Consider the following 10,859-nt stretch of genomic DNA (forward strand, 5'->3'; position numbering starts at 1 on the left):
ATGTTTTAAAACTTGCTCAAACCAGAAATTGGCACTGTTACATTGCATTGCACATGTGTGGGTGAATTGACCAAATTACCATTTAGCATGAAAATGCATTTTCACTAATCACTTTGGTTTTGGCTAATTAGGATTAAGGAAATGATTAAGCCATGCTATATATTGCTAATCCTAACTGTTTTTCAGATTAACACTTCATTCTAACAGATCTAGATCTGAAAATCACAAAATTCTTCAACTTCTTCTCTCATTTTTTTGCAATTTTCTTCAAAGACCTTGCCAAGATCTTCATCAATTCATCATCTACATGCATTATTGAAGCTGTTGGAAGCAAGATTTCATCCTTTTCAAGCTGAATTCGTGGACTGTTAAAGAGAGCTTCAACAATGGCAATTCGAGTTTTGAGCTAGATCCTTCACAATCAACATCCAAACCTTGTTCCATTCATCAATTCAAGCATCAAGGAGCGTCTGTTTTGCACTTACAAGGCTTGATACGCGCGATTTCACCACTACCAATTCTTGAAGGTGAGTTTTCGAATTTAATGATTCTTGCAATTGATATATGATTTGGATAGATCTTGCTTAGTAGAGTGATCTGCAATTGGAATCATTGAATTTGGTTGAGAAATGAATGAGTTACATTGATTGGAAGTTTCACATGTGATTATGTTTTGCTTCGATTCTCTTAAATTAGGAGGAATTAGGCTTAATTGATGTGATATTGTTGATGTACGTTGTGAGATCTTTCCAATGGTGTATGGATTATTGATTTTAGTGAACATTTGTTCTTGAGTTAGGTTTTGGTATGAACATGTGAAGAACACTTGAAAAAATTCCAGAAACATGTTTTGATCCAAAATAGCGCGTTTTGCCATGCTGTTGATGTTTGTCACTGTAGCGCGCGCTACTTTTTTGAAATTGCACCTCCTTCGATTCCGTGCTAGGACAATTCTCATTTTTGGCTGTTGACATTTTTTTTCTCATATATTTCACATGTACATGCCATTCCACATGCATTTTTTATTTTTCTTCAACATTCAAAATTCCATAACTCATAAAACATTAATCCAAATTGACTGAAATTTTTTCCACCATGATCCTTGTAATCTCTAGTATTTTTTGATGATTTTTATTAAAATTGTGCACGTGTGGTTTTTGGAATGGCCTAGGGTTTGTTTAGATGTGTTCTTTCTTGCACATTGCTTGGTATTTTGATCATGAAATAATGATGCTTAATTGGATGGAGCTGAAATTTTGTGTGCATAATCTAGACACCTTGAGGAGAATTTTGGTATATAGTTTGTGATTTTTTCATTCCTGGATTGTGAGATATGATATGATCTTTGAAGGCGTGACAATTTGTGTCACACCATTTCTTGTCCAGTTTGTGGATTTTTGTTACCATGCCATATGAACTCAAAATGATGTGAACTTTTGCATGTTGGATCTTCTGGATGTCTAGTTTGATTGTGAATTTTCCTGGAATTTTTAAGTTCATTTCCAATTTGATTAAGATTTTCTCCCCTGTTTGACCAATTGTGAACCTTTTGTGAGTCATGATCTCATATGTTTTGTGAAATTCTTGTGGTTTATTGGATGGACTTAAAATTTGGCATGTGTATTATAGACATCTTGAAGTGTGTCATGGCTTTGATTTGGTTCATTTATCTTATGCCCATTCTGTTTTGTGCTTGCTTGAAGTTGATGCTTGATTTGGTGCCTTGTATGAGCTTGTTTGAATATGTCTTGACTTGATGATTTTAATTGACTTGCTTCCTCTTGTCTAAATGGATTGAAATTTGGTGTGATTTTCATGTTATGAATGTTGTTTGATCATGAATTTTTTGGTGATTTATTGAAATGTTTGTGAGTTGATTTGAATTGGATCTTTCTGTTTGGTCCTATGAGGTTCTAAATTGCATGCTTTGTACTCTTTGCCTCATGAAATGATAATGGTTGATGATATGAACATGAGACCAATTGGATTTGATTATTAATTGATTGATCTTGATTTTGGATAAGTTTCATGTTCTGTTTTGACTTATTGATCCTATTTTGACCCTAGTCTTGTACTAGTGGTTTGTGTTCTCACATTTGAGCTTTGTTTCAGGTCAAAGAGCACAATTGCTTATACTTGATGGTGTGCACTCAATTGGGATTGGTTTATTGCTTGTTTATGACTAACCTTGAGTTTGTTTTGTAGGCATTGAGATTTATGCTTAGGCCTTGTGGCTTGCACCTATGTGCATTGATGCTTGTTATCTGTTTGTGCTGTGGACTTGTAATTTTCTGTTTGACTTTTATTTGTCTGGTATACTGATTATGTTGGATTGATTTCAGGTACCTTAGTTGCTATAGTTCATTTTGAACTTGCTTGTGCTGTTGCTTGGTTGTATAAACCAATTGAGGTAGAATTTCTTTTCTCCATGTAGTCTGGAAGACCTGGCCTGTTACTTGGCCAGGCACCTGTCTGAAGTCCTCCTTAAGAGGCAATGCCTGTGCTTGTTTATTTTTGTCCCCAAGCAGGAAAAGACCTTTGTTAAGGCAATTGGCAGATACAAGAGATATGCAATCCATCTCCTGCTATTCTGTTGAGTCGTCCCTCTGCTCACACAACTGGTGTTGATGCATTGTGGACATTAACCCAAGATCCTTGTACAGTTGTACAGTTGAGTCAGTGTCATAAGTGTAGAAGGGTTCCCACTTTCTGAACCCACACTTCTTTGTCTGAAGCTCTCCCAGGCCAGGGATAAGAGCTGTGAGGCACACCCCTCACTTCCTATTTCATCTGCTTCACCCTGTCGCATCCGCGAAAAAAACAACCGGCGGGCTGAAACAAAAACACAACACAGAGCCGCCACTGCGCGTTATTTATCCCAAGATAGGGAAAGGAAACGCTCAGAGAAACCTGGAAAAAGCATGGTCTCGCGACCAAAGAGAAAGGGTAAGGGAGTCGGTTACGCAATGGGAAGGTATTAGCACCCCTCACGTCCGTCGTACTCGACGGGATCCACGCTCTAAGAAAAGAAAAGGTTGCTAAAACACCACACACACACGCACCGAAGACAACACAGGCGGGGTTAAAAGGAAGGGAGCTCGATAGGACGTCACATCCTATGCCTACGTATCTCGTCTGGAACGAGAATCAGAGCTGCCGTAGTTCGGCTCACGCACGCCAAACAAGACACACACACCCACAGGCAAACTTGGAACCCGAATGCCAATCGCTGGACTTACATCGGCTTCCGAACCAAACAAACACAATCAGGATACGTACAGCCAATCGCTGGGCTTACGTCCATATCCTGACACACAAGCAGAGTAACAAGCAAACACACACAAAAAAGAAAAAAAAAGTGCCCGGAGAGACCTCGCACGGTCTCCTGCCTACATACCTCGTCTGGAACGAGGATCAGGGCGATGTAGTTCCCCTGAAAGGGAAAGAAATTCTAGCCAGAAACCAAGGGAAGACACACTACCAGGGAGCTGTACTCGAGCCTAGTGTTATCATGCATCATTGCCCTATGTTGTGGTTTCTACCTACTTGCACAACAACAAGCTAATCCTATCCAGGAAGAAAGCAAGCATGCAAGCATCAATCACAATAAAACAAACATTTCAAACAAATATTCACAAAGCACACACTATATCCAGTCAAGTGAGGCTCAAACAAGGGTGGACTGCCGAGGCAAGTCATTTGTACAGAGGTAGTATTAGCTCTTAACCTTGCCATTGAGAGGCTAAGGTGAAGCTGATGAGAGGTGAGTGAAGATTAGACTTCACAGCTCTTATCCCTGTCCAGGGAGAGCTTCAGACAAAGGAGCGTGGGTCCAGAATGGAGGGACCCTTCTACGCTCAAGACTCTGACACAACTGTACAAAGTACAAGATCTTGGGTTTATGTCCCAATGCATCAACACAGTGGTGTGAGCAGAGGGACGACTCAACAGAATAGCGGGGGATAGATTGCATATCCCTATGATCCGCCAATTGCCTCATAGAGGTCTTCACCTGCTTGGCACAAAAGTAAACAATCACAAACATCGCCTCTTAAGGAGGACTTCAGACAGTTGCCTGGCCAAGTAACAGGCCAGGTCTTCCAGACTACATGAAGTATAGAGAGTCTACCTGAACTGGTTTAAAAACCAAGCAACAGCAAGCAAGTTCTTAAAGAACTGTAAGCGACTAAATGTACCTGAAATCAATCAAGTATCATCAGTACTCAGACAAACCAACAATAAACAGCAAAAGTCAATCTATACAGACAACACAAGTTAATGCACACAAGTGCAAGCCATGAGCTCAAGCTCAAGCATCAAACCCTACAACACAAAATCAATGTTAGTTTACAACATCAAACAATCTCAATTTACAACTTGCATTTCTCCCCTTAGGCCTTTTGCATTTCAACCTGAAAATCCAAACCAAATGTAAGAAACTAGACCACTAGGCCAAGCCTAGGGTCCAAAAGGGATAAAAAATTCTAAACAGCAAGTGCAAACCAACCAAAATCACATTCAAACAAATTAAAAGCAAATGCAATTGGTCCCATGCTCATATCAATCACCATTATCATTTCATGCACAATTTAACATCAATCATGCAATTTGCAACTTCAAAAGACCAAACAGAACTATCTCACTCAAAAGCATACCAAATCAATTCAATTAATTCCACAAAAATTCACACCTAAACAGGACTCATTCAATGTATAGCATGTCAATTTTCAGCTCAATTGGACAAAAGAAAGTAGGTCAATGAAAATCAAGAAGTCCAGACACATTTATACAAGCCAATTCAAGGCATCAACACAAGCATCCATTTCAATAATTCATAAAACAGTGACAACAATTAAGAAATGAATGGGATCAAAACCATAATGTCCTATAATGTGTCTACAATGCTCACACCAAATTTCATCTTCATCCAATACCATATGAGAATTTCACAAGCAAAATGCCAACATGTGTCACACAATGTCACAAAATGAGCATACAGAGAAGAAAATTATCAATCAATTAGAAAACTCCATCAACAATTCCAGCAAAAATCACATGCAATCTTGACATATCAATGTTCATTCACACAAAAAATTGGAGCAATTCAACATTCCTAAGCCAGGCAAATAAAATCATAAAGTTGACCTAGCTTGGTGTGACACAAATTGTCACACCTAGATTCAAAAAATCATATCTCCAACACCAAGTATCCAAAAATCACAAACTCTACATGAAAATCACCATCAACATGTCCAGAATAAGCACAAAACTTTTCATCCATTTCTTTAAAGGTATGAGCATTTCATGATGGTTTTGGCAAAACATACAAAAATGTACACATGAACAAAATCAATAGGCCAATCCAAAAATCCTCCAAGCACAACATGAGTCATCATACCTATAAAAAACTAGATTGAATTATGAATCTAACAAAAAAACTTCCACTAATTTTGGATTAAAAATGAATTTGTTTGGATTTTTTGAAGTTTTGTTAAATTAGTGAAATAATTATTTTAGGTTTAAATGAATTAATTAAACTGCAGTGGCACGATTGTAATTACCACCAGCCAGGCCAAAACGACGTAGTGTCATTTACGCGGTGTCAGCGCTCCATTCGCTGGATTTGGCGGCAAACAGAATTTCAAATGGCCAGGCGAAGTGAATGGATCAAAATGCAGGTTTTTCCAGAAATTGCTCGTGTTCATCATCGTTCATGCGTTCTTCTTCTTCAAATTCGGTTTCGGTCATTTCCTCACCAAAATACACAAACTCCATATGGATAGAAAGGTCTAAGCGTGTAGGTCACAAATATCACTACGAAATCGTCCAGAAATTCATGTACACTACGAATCGATGGAAATAAGTTTGTGCACCTAAACTTTAATCTAAGATATCTCTCTCAATAGTCAACCAAATCGAAAACTAAGCATAGCATGTTGATCTACATTGAACGATCTTTCAAAAGCATATGATAATTTAAGCAAAAGTGAGAATCGAATTTTGGTACCTTGGAGATGGCAACCATGGATTTTGATGCTTCCTTGAACAAAAAACCAAAAACAAATGGAGCACGAGGTATAGGAAGTTTAATGGAGTGATCAACCAAGCTCAATGTTGCTTCAATTGGAAGAAATTGCAAAATGCCATTGTTAAGCTCCTTATGAACAGTCACGATTTTGATGTTGTTGGCAATGGATTTGTCCAAACAGTTGGAGAGGAAGATGTAAGGAGCACGAATCAAGAAGAATTTTCCAATTTGGTTGAGAATTGAAGGAGTTTGGATCAAAAAAGTTTGATGAAGATTGAAGAGTTTTTGTGAATTTGGAGGGAAAGTTAGTTACAAACCTTGTGAATTGTGATTATGATTTGCAATTCAGTTATGATTAGAGCTAAATACCAATCTCTTAATCACTCTCTTAATCCAAATTAGCAAAAATGAAATTGATTAACATAATGTGAAACTTAAGTGCAAGTTCCAAAATGTCCTTGCCAAATATTGAACCATGACAACTCATGACAGCTCAAACAACTTCTATTTGGCATTTGTGATGTGTTGCAAAAATCCTCATTCCAAAATTCCATGTATTTCTCAACTTGGACCATTTTGCCCTTGGATTTTAATTAGTGCACTTGAAAATTGACCTTTTGCATTGACCATTTTTGATGAATTTTGATTATGCACCATGAAAGTACATGTTAAATGGAGTTTGCTCATAAAAAGATCATCCATTTTGGACACTCCATGTAAAAGTTATGCCACTTTGATTATAGGCATTTTTGGAAAATGAATGGACCATAACTTGTCAACCACACATGGGAATTTCAAGTTCTTAGACTTTTTGGAAAGGTGAGAACAAGATCTACAACTTTCATGTTGAACAAAGTTTCATTTGAAGCTTTTTTGGACACGTAATTTTGTGGTGAAAAACTTTCCATTTTTGGAAACTTCCATTACAAGTCACTTTCCATTTTTGGCAATTTTTGTCCTGACTTTATTTTCTTCATTCTTGAGCTTTGACATGTCAAATAACACTTATTTCAACATGAATGAAGTGTATCCAACTCTCTCCCACCTCCAAATCCATAAAATCAAGCACAGTTGACTTTTCAACTGATAGATGAATTTGGCAATGCACTGATCAATCTGAGCCCCAATCTTCTGATGAAATGGATCAAGGATGAAACCCTAGCCTCAATAAACTCCATATAATCATGAAATGATCCTCATATCCATTATAGACCCCATCTCCTTGCTATGCCCTGATTGGCCCAATGCAACTGATTAGGGTTGACCAGTGGTCAAAACCCTAATCTCAAGGACTATGCTCCAACACTTGATGATGACAAACCATGATGATGATGATGAATCATTTCAATCCCACCAAGATGAAGACCAATCTCCTTGAGAACCACAAAACCCTAATTTGGACCTCCACATCCTCAGATGGCTAATGATCAGTCAATAAAACCCTAGGCTTGCATCTCCACCTCTTATCTTCTGACCAAGACTTAGGAGGATGACTTGCACAATGTAACCACATGATATGCAATATGCAATGCCTAATGACCTAAAATGATATGCAATATGTTAAACTAGTCCCAAAAGAGGAGGGCAAATTTTGAGGTGTTACACACCCTAACTCTCAATGTTAGGGTTAAGAGCTAACATCACCTGATACAGTTGGCTTGCTTTTGCAGCCTAACCCTTGTTTGAGCCACCTCTGTCTGTGTATAGTGTGTGCTAATTGTGAATATTTGCTTTGTTTTGATTGTGCTTGCATGCTGTGCTTTGCCTGTTTAGGATTAGGTTGCTGCCTGTGCAAGTTAGGATAGAAACCATAACTTAGGGATGATATGCATGATAACATCTAGGCTCGAGTCCAGCTCCCTAGTAATGTGTCTCCCTTTGTATCTGGTTAGAATTTCTTTCCCTGTTCAGGGGAACTACGTTGCCCTGATCCTCATACCAGATGAGGTACGTAGGCAGGAGGTCATACGAGATCTCTCCGGGCACCCTTTTTCTTTTTTGTGTGTGTTTGCTTGACAGTTGCTAGGCTCGAGTTCCCGACTCCTTAGTAACTTGTTGCTTGTTTCTTCTTGTGTGTGAGTTAGGAGACGGATGTAAGCCCAGCCATTGGCATTCCGTATCCTATTGTTGTGTGCTTGGAGTCCGGTATAAGTCCATCAAGTGGCATCTGGTTTCCAGTGTGGGTTTGTTTGGTTCGGAAGTTGATGTAAGTCCAGCGATTGGCGTTCGGGTTCCATGTTTGCCTTTCTGTGCGTGTGTTTGTTTCGGCGTGCGTGAGCCGAACTACGGCAGCTCTGATTCTCGTTCCAGACGAGATACGTAGGCATAGGATGCGATATCCTAGCGAGCCCTCTCCCCTCTTCCTCCACCTGTGTTGTCTTCAGTTTGTGTGTGTGTGATGTTTGTTTTAGCAACCTTGTTCTATCTTTTGAGCGTGGATCCCGTCGAGTACGACGGATGCGTAGGGGTGCTAATACCTTCCCTTCGCATAACCGACTCCCGATCCCATTCTCTTTGGTCGCGAGACCATGCTTTTCCCAGGTTTACTTCGAGTGTTTCCTTTCCCTCTTTTGGGATAAATAACGCACGGTGGCGGATCTGTGTTGTTTTGTTTTAGCCCGCCGGTTGTTTTTCGCGGATGCGACACTGATTTCTTTTTTGATTATTTAAAAACCTTGGGTGTGACAACAGTTACTTTGACATATGCTATATTCCTTTCTATGTGTGTCTCTTTATTCAACTGAAGTTTAGGTTTCCCATCAGTGGGTTTGAGTAGGAGTTGATTAGGCATTTGAATATTACTCCTTCCTAATTTCATTTGTCTTCTTATGAATTTGCTAAGGTATTTCAACATTGGTGTGAGTATCGGGGTAAGGAGTTGTCCCTTGGTATCTTTTTTTAACTTGTTATATGTATATATCACGTACTTCCAAGGATCCACTCCTTGGGTAGAGGATGTATTTGTTTCACCAAACATCTAAGATGTTTATCATTTACTTGGAAGAATCTAAAAGGCCATTTTATCTTACTAACTCCTCAAGCTCCAAAGGCCCACTCTGTCTTATGCATGGTTCCTAAAGGAAAACCTATTCCTACTGGCGTATTTGCCTCTTTGTCCACCAAGTTCAAAGGGAAGATCCATAAGTGTTTGGCCTAGAATCACTTTATCCAGGAGTCGCATGACTATACAGTCCCCTTGGAGAATCAGACTCTAAAAGAGGTGTCAACTAAGGAAGTTTTAGTAACCTTCTAGGAAAATCTGGGCTTCAAATAAGGTAAAGGCCCTGAAATGTAGGGCCTTTTATACAACATAGGCAACTGATTAACACACGAGTTATACTAGATTTAAACGATGCCCAGGAAAGGAAATTAATCTTTGGTGATGAGAGAAAATTTAATTTATACTTGCTTTTGATATTTATTAGATGTCCACTAACTACTTTGCTCTTTTAGATATACCATGGCGCATATCAAGAGTCTTATGAATAGAAAAAAGGTCTGGAAAATAGATGTTGTGTTGCATGTAACACTCTAAACCCCATAACTTATATAAAAAGATTTAATCGACAACTTAAGGTGTCACTATGATAACAATCCAAAAACTTTCGAAAATATTTGTGGAATTAACATAATAACAACTTCAAAATCAAATTTCACAGATAAAGTATTAGGCTTTAAACCACATAATTCAACATTAGCTCAAACCATAATAAAAAAATGCACCATTCCCAATGTTACAAATCATAGCATTTAACCGGCTAAAAACGATAACGATAAAAATAAATGAAGATGACCTCCAAGAAGCTATATTACACTCACAAAAAAATAAGTCTACTCCTGATTATATGCAAGATATCCATGATGGATAATATAAAGCAAAGGGGTGAGAATACGCTTAGATATGTTAGCAACACAAAAGATAAGGAAATGTAGCCTAAACAACAACAATCAACAATTATTAACGGGTAATGCATTCACACAACAATCATAAATAACATAAACTCATATAAAACACTCCAATCAACTCACATAATCAATTACTCATTCACTTAAACTCATATCAACAACTAACTCAAACTCAACGCAAATATGTATGCAATGCTCAATTCTCAACATTGTCAATGATCGTCATGGTCCCCTCTCTGAACCGGACTCGTGACTCAACTCTATATAAATGTGGTACCAACTCAATAATGGTTCTTCATACGAATCGGGTCCCAACATCTGAATCCCGAGCCCCCTCCCTGAGCTTGGGATAAATCACAAGTCCCAACATCTAAACTTGTGACTTGCCTCTTTCACAACAATTACAACATATGATGCATGACATACAATAATTCAAATACAACAACATAATGATAATTAAAACCCAACATATAACTGTAAACAATCATGCAACGACACAACACAGCAATGATTATAACCCCACATATAACTGTAAGCAATCATGCATCTCAACGCATCAACAATAATTCTCACTCCAACTACACATCTCAACAATCATCTGCAAGTATTTACAACACCTCACATGATTATACTTGTAATTCACAATATATATTCAAGCATAGAATAGAAACCCACATAGTACTCAATCTTATCAATTCATCATTAATTCGTTCATTCACAACAATTAACTGTTCGTTCGTTATCGTCAACTATTATGTAACAAGTAAAATAATTAATTTTCACAAATTCCAGTCCCTGTCTAGCCTCTTAATACATCACTATGGGATAGTAATATGCATTATCTTTCCAAAACTTCAAACCACACCTCATTTGGATTTCACAGAACTAATGTTATGGAAAAAACGATCAGATAGAAAAATAGGTT

The sequence above is a fragment of the Lathyrus oleraceus genome, chromosome 4 (genome assembly GCF_024323335.1).
Source record: "Lathyrus oleraceus cultivar Zhongwan6 chromosome 4, CAAS_Psat_ZW6_1.0, whole genome shotgun sequence".
Lineage (NCBI taxonomy): Eukaryota > Viridiplantae > Streptophyta > Magnoliopsida > Fabales > Fabaceae > Lathyrus > Lathyrus oleraceus.